Here is an 18764-nt window from a genome sequence, read left to right as displayed (position 1 = left end):
AAAGAAAGAAAGAAAGAAAGAAAGAAAGAAAGAAAGAAAGAAAGAAAGAAAGAAAAACACAAACAGGCAATAAATGTGTTTGGAGACCATCTGAACTTTTTGGAGGCATTCCCATAATTATTTAGTTACCATTGATATAATAAGAGCTACTCTTCTGCTTAAGCCAACGATTCTTGATTTACCATTAAATGATTCCTCAGATGAAGAATGTTGGATGGCTTCAGTTATTAATCTAAAGAAAGAATCAGTCAAAAGAACATCAACAAGCCATTAACAATATATTGCTGGATTTCCAAGATTTGGGCTGGAAATATGTCCTAAGAGAATTATGCTTCCTTGTGCGGATTACAGAATCTGGCACACTTTTTCTTTCTGACAAACTGGCCTTTTTGTCAAGTACCACCTATAAATTAGTTTGAACTGAAAATGTTTAAGAATGGCATGGCAATTCCTTCTCAACCTAGAATGAGATATCAGATATCCATCAAGGGTCTCAAGTTGATGTATTATGATAAAACAGTGGGGGAAACGACAGATACCATTTTATTATTTAAAAATTGCAACTAGATGCTCGTGTCACGTTGCCCCTGTCATGTGATATGTTTGCACAGAGTTCCCACTGTCTTCATGTACATGATTTATTGTCTCGGTGTGCTACCTCAGTGTGGTATTTTCGGCCCACAGTTACAAGCCACAGAGTGGTATTATCAGAAGGGTAGTCACTGGATTCAGTGGGTCCAGGTGGAAATAAGCACAAAGAAGAACACAGCTGGCTTTGAAGGGAGGTACTTGGCCAGGGGAGATTGGCCGAGGAGAGATGGGCTTCACTGTATCCTGGAGGAACCTTTTCTTAACCACATCACCCATTGACCAGACAACAGGCAACAGCCTTAGCACCACCCACCTCCGGGAGGTCGGTGCCTCCCAGAGCCTGGCTGACACTTAAATTGATCGTCATTACCATTCATTGCAGACATCAACACCCTTTGTCAATGCTCTCTCCACCCAAAGCTATTTCTGAGGAAAGTCCCTGGGAAGAATGTCAAAAACAGGGCCGAGCCCAGGAGGCAGGCTGGGTTTCTGCTGTGTGTGTCATGAATGCGCCTCTATTTTCTGATATGCTCAGCATGACTTCCCTGGTGATGCCTCTGGAGACCCAGGGATTTATGTACAAGCTCAAGGCTGTTTCTGAACGTGGGCTCTTTGTTGCTGTTCCCCCCGCATTTCCCATCCTCCTATGTAAATAAGTCATCAAAAAGCTATTGTTGGTCAATTTGACATCTCTGACTCATGAACAAAGCACTCTTTCACAGGCCAGATGGTTTGAGATCCCTGATGGTTCAGCCCTTCATACAACAACCTTTCATTGCTCAGGAATCTTACATGGGATATCCCCTGTTGAAGGAAACCACTAGAAGGCGTCTCCTGGTGTCTAAGAGGAACTTGTCCATCCTCTCTGTTCCCAGAGCCCAGGCCAATCATGAAATGTGGTGACAGCTCTTTATTTGCAAACCTTCTTAGCTTGTAGTTTACTTTTGTTGGTGGTTTAAAATTTACTGAAAGCCTCCTTCCACCCACACCCAGTAGTAACTATCAGACAGTAAGAAGGTCAGTGTATCAACTGATTTATTTTGTTTTCCTTTAGTGAACAAAAAGAAGACCATTGAAGATCAGAAATATCAGCATATTTGATTAGAAGAGTTCAATTTAGGGGCACCTGTGATGAGGGAGCATAAGGCAAGCTGAGGGCAAAGCACAAGCTATCACCTTCCCCTGTCCCCACTCCCTGTGAGATATCTGTGATATTTCTCAAGCACTCCTGGCTGCCCAAGAACAAAGGAAAGGAAAGAAAACAAATGGTTAAACTGATAGAGATCACAGTTATGCAGGACACGATTCTCCATGAGTTTACCAATGTCTTAATGAATTACAAGAAAAAGGCAACCTTATCAATAGCCTAATCTCCAGAAACCTGTAGATTCAGTTTCCTGGAGCCCTAATGTCGTCCTCCCCTCTGTAGTGATGTGGGGAACAAAGGCAAGAAGGAAATGGCAGGTAAAATTAAATTTCTTTATAACATGCAGCCCACTGACAAATACTTGAGGCAAATACAAAGTAGAATATTTCTCCAAGAACCTCCTACTGTCATAATGTAAATGCCTTACTAGAGGGAAAACAACCTTAGCTTGACAATATCAAGCGCTCAGGTATCTTAGGAGTCATCTTTAGCATATCAAAGTCCCACTGGGGGCCTCCCTTTTGCCTTTATCTCCCCCAGCTCCATAGCATATCACCAGTCTATCTTCACCACCGCAGGGCAGCTCCTTCCGCTCACAGGTCCTGTCCCCGTGCTTTAATAAAATCACCTTTTTGCACCAAAGATGTCTCAAGAATTCTTTATCGGCCATCGGTTCTGGATCCCCACCATTCCAAAATCTCATTACCTGGGTGGCTCAGTCAGTTAAGCATCTGACTCTTGACTTCGGCTCAGGTAATGATCTCACAGGTTCATGAGATCAAGCCCTGCTTGGGGCTCTGCACTGACAGCATGCAGCCTGCTTGGGATTCTCTCTCTGTCTCTCTGTCTCTCTCTCTCTCAAAATAAAGAAACAAACATTTAAAGAAAAAAGTAAAAAGAAGAGTTCAATTTAAAGTCAACTCTGTGGATGTTGATTTTTCCTCTTTCTTGTGTTTTCAACAAGCTCTTTCCCCACCTTCTGTGCTTTCTTACTTTTCTTTCATTCCTTCCACTGTCTGTCTGTCTCCACGTTAAGTCTGGAAGAAAAATCCAACACAATAAAGAGAAGGTGCTGTTGGGTAGGGTGTCCCATGGTTGACACCACTGCTAATTTGCTCTGGAGACATGACTCAATGCTTACCACTACAAGATTGTGGCTTATATTTTCATTCTATTATATTCTGGAGAAAGCAGGATTAGAAATGATAAGCCCGATATAATCAGACAAGTCCTCAAAAGTGGAAATCCTTTCCCTTAAAGAGTTTGGACAACAAAAGAAGAAAGCACCCCTTCTGGCCAAGGTTGACTTCAAGCCGGGAAAAAGAAGCTATGTGGCCAAAGAATGTGTGTGGCCTCTAGAAGCTGGGAGACCAAGGAGACACAAGGCCTCCAAAAAGGGCTCCCCAAAATGAACACAGCTTGGCAACACTTGTTGGACTTCTGACATATGGAACTATGAGATAGTGAATGTGGGTTGTTTTAGCCTGCTAATTTTATTGTATTTTGCTACAGCAGTAACAGAAAACTAAAGCACCACAACAGAAAGAGATCAGCATTGTGAATGCAGACTTCTGCAAAAATGTTGCTCCCCCTAATTTTGCCTGCACCATGACCCAGAACCTTAATAGTCAGTTCAGAGTCACCCAGCTCTAGTCTCCACTGGAAACAGCCCTGGGGGGATTCCATCCCAGGGGCCACGATAAGATGCCCCAGGTGGCCCTCTAGAATGAGAATTATAAAACAATTCACTCTATGGTAACAAAGGCATAAATATTCACATAACATTAGACAGCAGAGTCCAGTGTCTCTTTGTACCTCTGGTGAGGACCCTCAACCAGTGTGACTGGTTGTGAAATAATCTTACCAGATTTGGCATTCTCTACAGCTTTCCTGTCCACATGCCAAGCTTGTTCTCCCCCTTCCTCTTTGACTGTATTCTTTGTCTTGGCCTCCGCATGTTTTTATATCAGGTAGAGTCTTTACTGACTGTTTTCTTCAGCTCAAATGGAGCTGACTGGCTCCATTTCTTGTTAAGGGAGTGCTGTGTACATGATAAGGGTTCCCTTCTCTCTTTTTAATGGTGTTGTCAGGACCACAACCAGTCTTCTCAAATAATTGGACCTTTCCTAGGTGGAAAGGTCACTACCGGTTTGGATTCTGAGCCGAAAAGCCATTTCTGTTTTGCACAGTGATTTCCTATTGTGAATTGTAGGGTATCAGATTATGCCACATTGGCATATAGATTATTTTGAGGTGAAGGCAACTGGGAAGAAGCAGATATAAGGGAAGCAATCTGCCCTCCCTCTATTTGCCTTAAAGCAGGACATAAATTTGTAAAGATGTCTCTCTTTTCCAAACCAGGAAGGGCAGAACTCATCAAAGACAACTCTAGACTCTTGTCAGCTTAGAGGCCAGCGTCAAGAGTAAGATATGTAACATCACTAAATAGCCTGTATCTTCCATTAGTTTCCCCCATATATTTACCTTCCTATAGTTTGTTGCCTCTAAAAGCCTAAATCCCTTTTTCTTTGTCTTGTCACTTCACCACAAATTTATCATTCTTTTTTAAGTTTCTTTATAGATTTCAAACTCTGACCAGCCGGAGAGTTACTCATCACTGAGTCTTCTCGTGTGGATGTGGAATGTGCATGTTAATATACTTTGTTTTTATCTTGTTAACCTATCTTTTGTCAGTGTATTTTGCAGTCCCTGTCACCAAGCCAAAAAGGTAGAGAAACTTTTTCCTCCCCTACAGAGCCCTAGCTCAAAAAGGATTCCCCAACATGCTGCACCAATGACACTTTCTGTGTAACCCCATTAAATGGCATCAATAGTTCATGGCCATTATGGGTTAGCCATTTAAAACCCAGTGTATATGTACTACATAAACATGAGAAAAGCAAAAACAAAATTTGGAATATACTATACAAACAGCCCAAGAACATTGGAGATACTGCCTGTGAAAGGAACAGCTTTGAATCCAAATGACAGCCCTGCCTTAGTTTAAAGCTAGGTTCTCTTTTCTGCTTATTATGGATCTTTGATAAGAAATACAATTGCTGAGAAGTCTGTTTTGCTTGCTGTTTGCTACGAGCATTGTGAGGCCTTTCCTGAATGTAACCCGCTGTGTAGTAGAATGGGCTGTAAAACTTCCTAAATGTAGTCTGATATGTAATGGAATGAGTGATTGTATATAACTAACCGGCATTTCTCGCTTCTGTAAACCTGCTTGCTTAGCACATTCCTCACCTACCCCCTTCCCCCTTTCTTCCTCCCGCCACAAGTAACGGACAAAGCCTTCCTGCCAAAGGACAAAGGATGCCCAATTAGAGAACAATAAATGTCCTTACTTTAAAATCAACTAATCAGGCCCCTCATAATTTGAAACCTCCCCTGTGCTATTTGTCTCTGTCTATAAAAACGCTATACCAACCCTAATCGTGGCCTCTTGCGTCACCGGCGACGAGTGCGCAGAGGACCAGGTTCGAACCTGCAATAAACGACCCTTGCCACTTGGCTTTGACTTACGACTCTAGTGGTCTTTTGTGGGAGGTTTTGAAACTTCAGGCATTACACCTGTAGTGCTCAGAAAAAAAGAGGTAGATTTGATTTTAATACAGAGGTGAGACTATTTTGTCAATAATTGAGTCACATTTGGAACTTCTCTACTGGTAGAAGAGGGTCACACCAGGAAAAGCACTGCAGTAACATGATGTAGTCACCCAAAATATGGGACATCCCCTCATGTTTTCTGGGCTGTGTGCTCCTTACAAAGAAGACCTACTCAGTAAATTAGCCTCAGAGGTGTTGCTTAATGCAGTGGTGAACAACCGTTGCTCTGCTTTATCCTTGTGTCCCCAGACCTTAGTTGTGGCCATATAATCTGCTGCTGAACCAGGTCTCCCTCAGTCTACATTGATGTGATTGACTATTTGAATCTAATTGTAGAAGTTTACATTTTCCTAGGTGCATTTCACCCCATTTGGTTTGATCACATTGTGATCCTTTAAAATGTATTTTGTTATCTCGATATTAAGAATTAATGTTAATGTTAGGTCTGAAGATGACATGATGATTATATATTTTTTTTAAATTTTTTATTTTTGTTAAAAAAATTTTTTTAATGTTTATTTATTCTTGAGACAGAGAGAGACAGAGCATGAACGGGGGAGGGTCAGAGAGAGGGAGACAAAGAATCTGAAGCAGGCTCCAGGCTCTGAGCTGTCAGCCAGAGCCCGACACGGGGCTCAAACTCACCAGGCAGCCCTGATGATTTTATTATTAACTGCTATTTCTATTAAGATAATTACAGATTCACAGGCAGTTTTAAGAAATAATACAGAGATCCCTCCTGCCCTTGTCCAGTTTCTCCCAATGGTAATACTGTACAAAATTATACTATAATATCTCAACCAGAATATTGATATCGATACAATCCACTTTTATCTGTGTTCATCAACTACATGTGTGTAGATTAAGCTCTATACAATTTTACCACCTATGAACATATGTACCTACAGCCAAGATACTGAACAGTTCCAACATTACATATGATCTCTCCTGTTACCAATTTATATCCACCTCTCTCTCTCCCACCATTCCCTCCAAGTCCCCATCTCTTACTCCTAGACATCACTAATCTGTCCTCCATTTCTATAATTTTTCATTTAAAAATGTTCTATAAACAGGATCAAGTCCAAGTGCCTGAGTGGCTCAGCCGGTTAAACATCCAACTTCAGCCAAGGTCATGATCTCAGGTTTGTGAGTTCAAGCCCCATGTTGGGCTCTGTGCTGACAGCTCAGAGCCTGGAACTTGCTTTAGATTCTGTGTTTCCCTCTCTCTCTGACCCTCCCCTGCTTGCACTCTGTCTCTCTCTCTCTCTCTCTCTCTCAAAAATAAACAAACATTAGAATTTCTTTTTTTTTTAGAATGGGATCATGCTGAATGGAACCTTTTGGGGTTGGCTTTTTTCTCTCAGGGCAATTCCCTGCAGATCTATCTAAGTTGCTGTAGGTATCAATAATTAGCTGCTTTTAATGACTGAGTATGATTCTATGGTATGTAGGTACCATAATTTGTTTTACCTGTTCAAGAACATTTGGGGTCATTATAGTTTGCCTATTACAAATAAAGTTACTATGAACATTTGTGCATAAAATAACAATGTCATTTGAGCTGGCTCTTGAAAGAAGGAGAGGATTTAGATAGGAAGGGAAGACAGAAAGACATTTCCAGCTGACAAAGACAGAGGCATATGCAAAGGTGTAGGAATCTAAAAGAGTACGATGTGCTTGAAGAATTGTGGGACTTTGGTTTGCGGCAGGAAGGACAGGCATATGTATGGCACGTGTGAAGATTTCTGGAGGAAGTGTTTGAGTGTGTGTATGCCTATAAGCAGACGGGTATGTAATTAGGTGTGAGGAGATGTGTGTGTGTATGGGTGAGTGGGTACATGAGTGTGAGTGTGTAGATGAATATTAGCTGGTGGGGGTGTGAGGATGGGTGTCAGCAGATGGGTGGGATTGTACGTGGGTGGGAACGTGGCATGTGAGTGCAGGAACGTGGAGAGCTGATAGTGAGTGTGTGTATATGAGTGTGTAGATAGATATGAGTGAATGAGTGTGGGTTTGTACATGGGTATGAGTGAACGGATGTGGGTGTATGGATAAAGGAATGGATAGGTATGATGTGAGTGTAGAGACATATGTGAGTGTGTGAACGGGTATGAATTGCTAAGTGTGGTATGTATATGAGAGCACATGTGCATTTAGATGAGTATGAGTGGTTGGGAAGTGTGGATAGGTGTGAATGGATGGGTGTGTGTAAATGGTTGTGTATACATGAGTTGGTAAATTAGTGTGTGTGTGTGTGTGTGTGTGTGTGTGTGTGTGCAGATGGGTAGTAAGACGTGGGTGAAAAGGCAGAGGGGAAAAATAATCAATAACAGATTTAAGTAACAGGAAAGGTAATTTGAAAGCAAATTATGAAAAGCACTATAGCTAATTTCAGGAAATCTGATTGCCTTATAGGAAATGAGAACCCTTTATAGATTTTCTTATAACACATGCAACACACGATTGAAAAAAGATCTTGAATAACGAAATCTGGAGAATATCAACACTTCATATCTAAGGACTACCCAAAGGAAGTTCTTTAGTTTCCTAAAAGGATTCATCGCAGAATTTTCTCTAAAGGCAAACATGTAGTAGGAAAATAGATCGCTTTGATTTACAGAATGTGATGTGCACCTAACATTTGAGACTATGTGTAATACACAAAGCCAGTTTTGTAGGTTTCCTCCAATTCTCAAAAAATCTGTTTAATGTTGTTTCAAATAGTTTCCTCCATGTCCCACCTTATGTTACTATGTAGCTTACATATGTCTAAATATTTCTGTTAAAAATCCTGACAAATACTTCTGGACAAGAAAGCAAATTTTTGCTATAGAATTTTGCTGCATTTAGACAGAAATTAAAAAAATGAAGGAATCAGGACACCTGGGTGGCTCAGTTGGTTAAACATCTGACTCTTGGTTTCAGCTCAGGTCATGATCTCACAGTTTGTGAGTTCAGCTCTGTGTTGGGATTCTCTCTCTCTCCCTCTCTCTGCCCCTCCCCTGCTTGTGCTCTCTCTCTCTCAAAATAAATAAATAAACGTTAAAAAAATGAAAAAAAAAACTATTTCAAAGAGCATCTTTCTTTGGGGTGTTATACCAGTTCACATTCACCCTTCTGTGTGGCCTGGGATCTGGTCATTTAGATCTTAATTTTGCCACTATCACATCTGTGGAAAAAACTTCAAGCTAACTGTGAAATCCACTGGTAAGGTCTTATTTGCTGAACAAAAGCAGAAAAAGTAGCTTATAGCAAAGACTCAAGTAATACTCTGTTAGTCTCCACTCCAAAGTACTTTCTATGTACCCCTCCTATAAATTCAGACCCAGTTGAAATCTAGCTCCAAAATGCTTATCAGTTGTGGAATCTTGGGATATGTAACTTCTCAGTGTCTCAGCTACATCTTATGTTTAGTGGGATAATAACACCTTCCATAGTTATCGTGAGGATTAAAAGTAAGATAAAATGCTTAGCATGAAGTGTGGTAGATGGTAAGTATGTTATCATAATTGTCACCATATGGCTTTAATGCCTGTCTTCTTCTCCATATTTTCATAAACTCAGCATGTGAGAAAATGTAATTAGGAGACTAACTATAGATTTTTGAAATCATTCTCCTTTCACTAAGATATTCTGAGGGATTCCAAAGTTTCTATTCTTCGGCCAACTCAAATCATATTGTGTTCACATTTTATTCAAAGACCTTCCAACCTACAATCCTGCAAAGGAAAGCAATACTGAAAAGTCAATATAGGAGCACATTCTCTCCCATTATCAGATCAAATCAGTATGAAATATGTGACTCGACTCCCCATCCCCAATCAGGGCAGATTGGAACAGAGCTGGGTGCTGGCCAAAAAGCTGCCAATCTGTAAGCACACTGACAAGTCTATGAAATGGTGTGGTATGAAAAGAAGAACGGATCCAATCACATTCCCCTCTTGGGGAAAGTAACAGTAATGGTTGCTAAAGCAGAGAGGTCAGTGAGAGAGAGTGACATATCACAACAAATTAATGATACCTAAGAGGAAGGCAGAATAAAGGGGACAGGGGTGACTGTGGGTGGAAGACAGTAGAGTTGGGAACAGGCTGATGACAGGACACTCGGAGCTGACAGTGCTACGTGGGCACAGAAGACACGTGACGTTCTTTAGTCTTTACATCTTACTCTACGTTTAGAGAATATCTGTGCTCCTGGAACGTCATGGTATTCCTATCAGATACAAGAAGAAGCTTGGGCCGCCATGTTCCAAATTAGAAGTGAAAACTACATTCAGACGTTATCCCTGTCAATCATGTCAGGTATGAAAGGAAGCAGTCACCTCACAGGTGGAAAAGCGATGACGAGGTCTGGTTTGCCGAGCCCGACTGTGGACAGGCCTCTCTCTCCACCTTTCTTAAAAAGAGAAGCAGGCTATGGTCTCTAGTTCTCCTCAGACTTTTCAACAATTCAAGAAAGAGACCAGATGAACATCAAGCTGAACACCCAATGGGGAAATATCACTCTACTCAGCAGAAATCAAAAGAGCTTGGTTGAGAAGTTCCTTCGATTTTCCTCTAGAATTCTGAAACTTTATGAAAAATTGCCTACTAATTATTTTGGTGTCTGGGCCAGAGAACAGATTCTACTCAACTCTCTGGCTAGTAAGTCCCCTGGAACAGGTAGGTCTTGTGCTTCCTGCGGCCTAGTTGTTAGATTCTTCTGTATTTCCAAGCACATGTGTCCTTCTAATAAATGCACCACTGTCTCAGGCACTTGGATGTGGTAAGAAGGCCTGCCTGGACCTGGATTTATTTAATAATTCATTCAGCGCAGAATGCTGCCTCTGGCAGTAGACTCCAGAACAGATATTTTGTGACATAATTTTTGTGTTCCCATCACCACCACCACCAATAACACATTATTCATTAGAGATATTTCAAAATAGCCCTACCCTTCCAGCCATGAATTAGGCTAATTTTTACTGTATGTTTACTTTGATTATGTATGGTTAAGATCTTATGTCAGTGGTACCTGGGTGGCTCAGTCGGTTAAGTGTCTGACTCTAGATTTCAGCTCAGGTCACAATCTCAGTTTTGTGAGTTCGAGCCCCACAGCAGGCTCTGTGCGAACAGTGCTGAGTCTGCTCTGTTGGAATTCTCTTTCTCGCTCACTCTCTCTCTGCCCCTCCCTTGCTTGAGCTCTGTCTCTCTCAAAATAAGTAAATTAAAAAAAAAAAAAAGATTTAACATCGCTGAACATAAAGAAAATCCTACTCCCGTCAGTCACTTAAAGAAAAAGACGCATATCTTTTTATCAAAGTAAGAAGTCTGGAGGTCATCGGAGGCTCAACAAGACCGCTGATGGTCTTGGCTTTTCCCTCAAGGACAAAACTATTGCACTAGTCCTACAGTATTATTTAAATCATGTCATTCTCCTCTCTTCCTACAGAATGGATAGACCAAGCATAGGGTCCCTAGTCCTAGGGTCTAGGAGAGCTCTTTCCCTATATGGGTTTTCTGTGATGGCTGTGGTTACCCCAGCTCCCAGGAGAACTCCATCAGAGAACTCCATCAGCTTCCGTCCATGGGAGACCATTAAGAGACATCATGAAGATCCTCTTAGTCTCTCCTCTTTTCCCTTTCCTGACTTTGCATGCCCAGAAGTGCTCTCCAGAAAGGCTATTCCACTAAAAAGACAAATTAGGCAAATTTGTCATGTGCCTTCTAAGCTTTTTATCTAAAAAGCTTTTCCCTTTTTCTCTGTCTTGAGAACTATGTTGTTACCCTGGATCTCAGGATGGGCAAGTGCAGCTGGGATGTACTTAGCCAAATCCCCATTTGCTTTCAGTGAGCTTTGGCAATTTCTCAGTGCTTTACTTACCGCCCACCCCCACCCCCCACCACTGTTCTTCCTAGAAGCTTCCATTTAAATGTTTTAAGCTGGTTTTCATTTATTTGTTCATTCCATAGTGTTCCTAGTTTTCTGACTTTTCAAATACTAAGATCTTATAGACCACATTTATACAAAAAGATAGAACAGGCTGACTTATCTCAAGATGCTATGGAGTCAATATGTGAAGATGCAGAGATTTAGAACCTGTCCTGTGTACATCATGCAGAATAATGACGATTTTAGGCTATAAATCTTGGTCCTTTTTGGTTAGTTATAAAATTCCAGTTATAAAATTAACATTGAAATAGATGCCATCACATTAAAGATAATTAAATTGTTGATGAATCACAAAAGACCTTATTTTATTTAGGAAAGCAATGGACAGTGTCCAGTTAAGTAATTTTAGCTGGAACAGTATTCCAATGCTACTTATCAATAAGCTTCTCCTGGGAGTCTCTGTTGAAAATTTATTTGGAAATTTCTTGTTCCCCAGAAATATGGTAATAGCTAAAATAATTAAACTCCACTTGACATAGTATTTGACATAGGAAACAGGCTATGAAGAGGAAAATATGGTTTTAATTTTTGTTGATCAAAATGTCATGTGTTTCATATATAGGATGGTTCGCTTGGAACTGAGTAGGTAAAGCAATCCAAGATTTATCTTACTCTAATGTTGCATAATCATTTGGTATTTTTGAGGGAAAATGCCATGAAATGATTCAAGTAATGTAAACATTAATTTCTTATTACACATTTATGATTTTCAAATGATCCATAATGTAAATAGTTTTTCACAAATTAAATATACATATTTCTGTCCTTCCAATGAATATATATACTTGTTTAGCAAGAGGTTGGAATTTTATTAGCTATATTTATTATCACGTCACTGAGCACTGTGCTTCCAAATGCTCACACACAAGAACATAGACACACACACACACACACGCGCACACACATCTCTACACATATTCTTTCTAGGTCAGAGAATATATTGAGAATCACTGTCAGAATCTTCACTTAGCAATGAATCCATGCCAGGATCCATCTAACACTTATTTGGTAATGATATGCTGGACTGTAATCAGGTCAGATGGTACTAATAAGGACAATTATTGGCTGGAAATTGAATTCTGACTCCATCTCCAATTGTTTATTTCTTCTCCCATCCTCATTACTTCTCAGTTTGTTCTTTGTTCATTTCACAGTAATTCTACTAAAATAACCTTTGATTGTATCTTTTGCATTGGAGGAAGTCCCAGTGGTGGGGAGTTCAGGCTGAAATGATCACGAGGGTGTTTTCCTTTGCCCCAGCTCTCCAACTAGGTTCTCGATCTTAGTGTGGACTTGTGTGGGCTATAAGGGGTCGGGGAGAAGAGAGCAAGAGGAAGGGTAAAAGGCACGACCTTAGTAGACACTAGAACAACATTTAGCATTTCTTTATTCCCCGTATGATCGTCTAATAATGATTTGGCAGAAAAATAAACATCGTTTCCCACTCTGCTCATCTTCTTACACTTCCTGCTCACTTTCTTGCCTCCTATTGTCTCTCTCTGCCTTTTGCATCTTCATGCACCTCCTTTCCTACATTCTTTTACACCAGTGTCACATCAAAGTTCTACCCCTTGGATACTGGATAACCCCTTGTGAGATTATATTAATTCACATGGAAACATTTCCACATCTCTCGTCGATATGGCTAGGTATTAAGTTCACTGCCAGACAGGTGAACAGATGTGCCTCAGTGGCAATGCGTCAGTAGTTGGTGAACAGCGGTAGTTGGTGAACAACCACCCTGTGCTTCTATTTTTCAGAACAGTCATATCCGACTCCTTAAATCACAAAACAGATCCTAAACCTCTCTAGATTGAATGTTCCATGGTTGTCCCACTACTCTCAAGACAAATTCCAAACTCTTGGCCACGAAGACGCTCTGTGACCTGGTTGTTCTTGAAGTCTCTGATTGGTCTCTCTTTACTCTCTCCTGCCAGTGCTGGCTTTATCCATGCTCACCTTTCAGGTGCTCAAAGGATCCAAACTCCTTCTCAATCCAGGGTAGGTTAGGGGAGGGATTGGAAAGGGGCATTGCACATCCTCGTGCAAATGTCTGGAATCTTCCCCCAGTTCTTTGTAAAGTTTTCTCACATTTTCTCTATTTACATATTGTCAATTCAAAGAGATCCTTCCTGAGGCACTTGGGTGGCTCAGTCAGGTAAGCATCAACTTTGGCTCAGGTCATTTGTTCAAGCCCCGCATCGGGCTCTCTGCTGTCATTGCAGAGCCTGCTTCAGATCCTCTGTTCCCCTCTCTCTGCCCCTGCCTTTCTCGCATGCTGTCTTTCTCTTTTAAAAATAAATAAACTTAAAAGAAAAACAGGGGCGCCTGGGTGGCTCAGTTGGTTAAGCGTCTAACTTTGGCTTAGGGCATGATCTTGTGATTCGGGAGTTCAAGCCCTGCATTGGGCTCTGGGCTGACAGCTCAGAGCCTGGAGCCTGCTTCAGATACTGTGTCTCCCTCTCTCTCTGCCCCTCCCCCACTCATCCTCTGTCTCTCTCTCTCTCTCTCTCAAATATAAATAAACATTTTTAAAAATTTAAGTAAAAACAAAACAAAAAAACAAAGAGATCCTTCCTGACTACACCTTTTCCAATAATTTTTCTCTTTCTCAAACACACATACTGACACACACACGCACACCCCCCCTACATGCAGAGATACACATGAGCACATACATGCATATACATACACACAGAATACACACGCATGCACACATGTACCTCTGCCCCCATTTTCGACACAGATACCACCATAGTGACATTGTTCTTTATTTTCTTCACAGCACTTACTATATTTTTGTCTTATTTACTTGTATAGTATTTGTCTCCTTCACTTGAATGTAAACTCCAAGACATTAGGGACTTGTTTTCTCCCTACACAGTTATATTCCTAGCGCTAGGCACGTAGTAGGTGCCAACCAAATAAACTGAATGCTGAACGAGCTGAATGAAATTAGCTTGATTTTATATTAAAACTTTAAAATAAAATTTTAAACAGAAACAAACCTATTTAAATAGAGGGGTGAAAATACAATTAACAGGAACTTTGGAAAGGAAGGGCTAATAGCCAGCTTTGTGGTATTCTCTCAAGTCTTGGAGATACCTGGGCCTCTAAACCTTGTTCCTTGTAATCCTCAAGGAATTAGGAATTGGTATTCTAGCTTTAGAAGTATAACTCTACCGAATCCAAGGGAAATGAGAATCAAGCCAAGGACTATGTGCTGGACCAAGCCCTCATGGCAAAGACTATTTCTTAACTAATGAGCAACAACATCGATGGCTCGGATCTTCCCCCACGAATGGAGACAGACAGATACATAGATAGATAGATAGATAGGTAGATAGATAGATAGAGCTGATATATGACTAGCGAGATCAGGCACTGGGTGCTGTACGATTAGGCAGAAAGCTGAAGAAAGATCTGACAATTTGGCTTTCCTGAGCTGAGCTCATTTATATGTGGTCTCTCTTGATCACATGCATTCTGAGTGCAGATGACTTTCAAACTTTAATTATTCTCCTTGGAAGTCATATTTCTTTAGAAGAGAACTATAGACTATGGGGCACTCAGAGGAAGAAAAATTCCAAAGCCAACTGTTTAAAAGCCAGAGGCCTTTAAAGGCCAATGTATGAAATTGGAAGGTATTTCATCAGAAATGAAGATTAGACAAGGGTCAGAAAACTACAGCTCACTAGCCAAATTTGGCCAGCTGTCTACTTCTTTTTGTAAATAAGGGTTTACTGGACCAGAGTCATGCTTATTCATTTACGTGTTTAACTTTGGCTCTGTTTGCCCCACAACTGCAGAGCATATGGCCTAAAAGGCCTAAATTATTTACTATCTGGGCATTTAATAGGAAAAGTTTGAGCACTCCTGAATTAGAGCATACAAATGAGACTCCATTTTATTTTAACAGTGAAACATCCAACCATGAATCAGTGTGAATTCACAAAAGAGCACTCAGTGCAGCCAGAACTCTACCAAGTTCTGCTTGTGTAGGACTGCATCAGACTCCTTGTAGCATCTTCTCTCAAAAAAACCTCTCGCCCACACTGCACTCTGGACGTTCTATTTGCAGCTTGCCATTGCTTTCCACCTCTCAAGAGCTTGCTTCCCGTACATTCTCCCTCCCTGCTGCCCCAACATGGTGTGTGTTATGTGTAGTGCCATACTTGTACGCTATGATATGTAGGAAATGCTGCTGTGTTTTTAAGACTCCACAGGAGGGTCGCCTGGGTGGATCAGTTGGTTGGGTGACCGACTTCGGCTCAGGTCATGATCTCACAGCTTGTGAGTTCGAGCCCCACGTTGGGCTCTGTGCTGACAGCTCGGAACCTGGAGCCTGCTTTGGATTCTGTGTCTCCCTCTCTCTGTCCGTCCCCTGCTCACACACTGTCTCTCTCTGACTCTCATGAAAATAAACATTAAAAAAAAAAAAAGACTCCACAGGAATCATCACCTGCTTCCTCAGGAAGGGTGTTCTGGAACTGTTTGCATTCTTCACTACTTACAGTTTTGTTTTGTTTTGCTTTGTTTTTTAGAATTGCATATATTCTTGAAAATCTTTCATTCACCAGAGAAGCTGGGGAAATTATTTAGATGATATTACATAGAGCTGTATTAAGGTCCAGTCTGCAAAGAAATCTCTCTTAGAAATCATATATGAAATTCTAATTCTAAAATAAGCTGAAAAATGCAAATGACAGAAAGAGAGCTTACAATCTGAGGCTCAGAGGAATGGATATATTTTGACAGTGACAGCACATCTGGAAAACCTGAGGAAATGATGTACCTTTGTAAACACTTGAGTGTTGATACTTTTCTGTCAATTCATAGGAATGTATGAAGACATTTAATCTGATGTTTATTTCACCAAAGATTTTTTTCTCTGTAATTATAATTATAAATATGCTGTTAAATAGGCAATAGAGTGGAGATTATAAATAATACTTCCTTGCAAAACTTATGAACTTATCAAATATTCTCCTTCCATCTTTTCTTGTCCAAAACAGTGCCTGGAATATAGTAGACACTCAACAAATTATTGAATGAATGAATGAAAATTAAGGTCATGTATCATTTGGTATAAATGCATTGGAAAAAAAATCTATATTTGTCTGGGATTATCATTCTTGAATACATTTCTGACTGGATATTTTTTTTTTTCTTAAAGAATCACTTAAAATCAGATTATTTCCAAGGGAAACATTTCTACAGCATGCAAGAAAAAAAATGTCTAACCTAATTCAAACTCCTGCGCATAGTTCCACTGGCAAGAAGTCATGGAAGGACTCCACTTGTATATTTGTTTTTAGTATGTGCTGCACTGCTTATAAGCCAAGAGGAGCTGGCTTATTAAAAATTAACAATGCCAATAAAGACAGATAAATGGGCTCATGTAACAGAAGAGAGTCGATAAATATATGGTTGGTTCACATATGCAGTCAATTGATTTTTGACAAAGATGCTAAGGCAATTTATGGAGGGAGGAAAATCTTTTAAACAAAAGGTGGTGGAATATTTGGATACATGTCAGGGAAAAGCTAATATCAGCTCTTTACTTTCACCACACATGAAACTTAAATCAAAATGGCTCAGAGAACTAAATATAAAAATTATAATATATAAAACGTACAAGTATAAAAGCTATAAAGCTTCTAGAAGAAAGCAATTAGGAGAATATCTTCATGACCTCGATAGATACAAAGATTTCTTAGACAAAACATAGAAGAGCACTGAACTTAAAAGAAAAAGCATTCAAAATTTTCTTTCATATAAATTAGAAACTTCTGCTCTTTAAAAACCACCATTAAGAAAGTTAAAAGCCAAGCTACAGATTGGAAAGAAATGTTTATGAGACATATATTTGAAAAGGATTTATATCACATATATATGATATATATACACACACGTACATAATATATGTACATGTATCTATGAACAAATTTCAAACAACCCAATTTTTAAAAATGGGCGAAAGCTTTGAACAAACTCTGCACAACAGAAAAAGTATAAATAGTCCATACGCTCATGAAGTAAAATTCAACATCATTAACTGTCAGTCATTAGCAAAATGCAAACTAAAACCAGAAATACTACACAATAGGATGGCTAAAATTAGAAAGGTTGCTAACACTAAGTGTTAGTGTTAGTGGTATACAGAAATACCAGAACTCCCTTACATGCTTGGGAGGGCTTGTGAAATACATAAAGACTCTGGAGAACAGTTTGGCAGAATCTCACAAAGTTGAGCCTACACCCACTTACTGACATGGACATTTGTCCCTAAATAATTACCCAAGAGAAGTGAAAACATATGTCCACAAAAGACATGTACAAATGTTTAAAGCAGCTTCTGCTCTTAATGGTGAAAAATTTAAGAAACCACACAAGTGTATGTCGACAGGTAAGCAAGTAAACAAATTATGGAATATTCACACAGCAGAGTATTACCCTGCAATATTACCCTATAATATTACCCTAAAATATTACATGAAACCCTAGAACGGGCAAAGCTGATCTGCAAGTGGCAGAAAATAGATTGGTGATTGCTCGCAGGTAGACAGATGGGTGGGTGGAGACTGCACTACAAACATTAATGGACGTGTTCTCATACTGATATAATTGGTGGGTGGATGGATGTAATCATTTGTCACAACTCCTCAAACTGTGTACTTAAAATGTGCACATATTACTGGATGTGAGTTACACATAGTTACACATTGGTAAAGATGGTATAAACAAGAAAGGAAGTCTCTAAAAGGAACAAAGAATGTGAACTTAATAAAAGCAAAATACCAGTCTCCAATCAAGCTCACGTAAAAATGCTCAGCTTCATTAGTCGGGGAAACGCAAATGATAACCATAGCGACATATCATTTCCCCATTATAAAGTTAAACATACATCTACCTTCAATTTCTATCCTAGGTCTGAACCTAAGAAACAGGAGAATATGTCTACCAAAACACTTGTGCGAGAATGGATATAAGCAACTTTAGTTATAGGAAACCCAAGCTAGAAATAAGCCAAATATTAACGAATAGGAGAATAGGTAAACAAATGTGGAATAATCCTATAATGTATTAACACTCCCCTATAAAAAGAATTGAACCAGTAATACACATAGAAATATGGGATGATCTCGAAAACATTCCGCTGAGTCAAAGAAGTTAGATTCAAGAATACACTCTGTGTGAGTCTATTCATATGAAGTTCATGGATAGCCAATCATTCTCTAATGATAGATATCAGAACATGGGTGCTCACAGAAAGATGATTGACTGGAAAGGATATGAAGAAACTTTCTGAGGATAGAAATGTCCTATTTCTTTTTTTTTTAAAGAGGAATCTTTTTTTTCAACGTTTTTAATTTTTTATTTTTGGGACAGAGAGAGACAGAGCATGAACGGGGGAGGGGCAGAGAGAGAGGGAGACACAGAATCGGAAGCAGGCTCCAGGCTCCGAGCCATCAGCCC

The 18764-nt window shown here is 39.9% G+C and overlaps 1 protein-coding gene across 9 annotated transcripts in view; it reads right to left on the bottom strand.

The window, feature by feature from the left end:
- The window catches only part of LOC125935421 (zinc finger protein 474), a 62482-nt gene that overhangs the window by 42576 nt on the left and 1142 nt on the right, over window positions 1–18764 (bottom strand). The gene's annotated exons all lie outside the window — the stretch shown is intronic.

The sequence above is a fragment of the Panthera uncia genome (assembly GCF_023721935.1).
Source record: "Panthera uncia isolate 11264 chromosome A1 unlocalized genomic scaffold, Puncia_PCG_1.0 HiC_scaffold_17, whole genome shotgun sequence".
Classification (NCBI taxonomy): Eukaryota; Metazoa; Chordata; class Mammalia; order Carnivora; family Felidae; genus Panthera; species Panthera uncia.
Note: the sequence above shows the minus strand (reverse complement) of the source record. Positions and strands in the feature narration are given on the sequence as shown.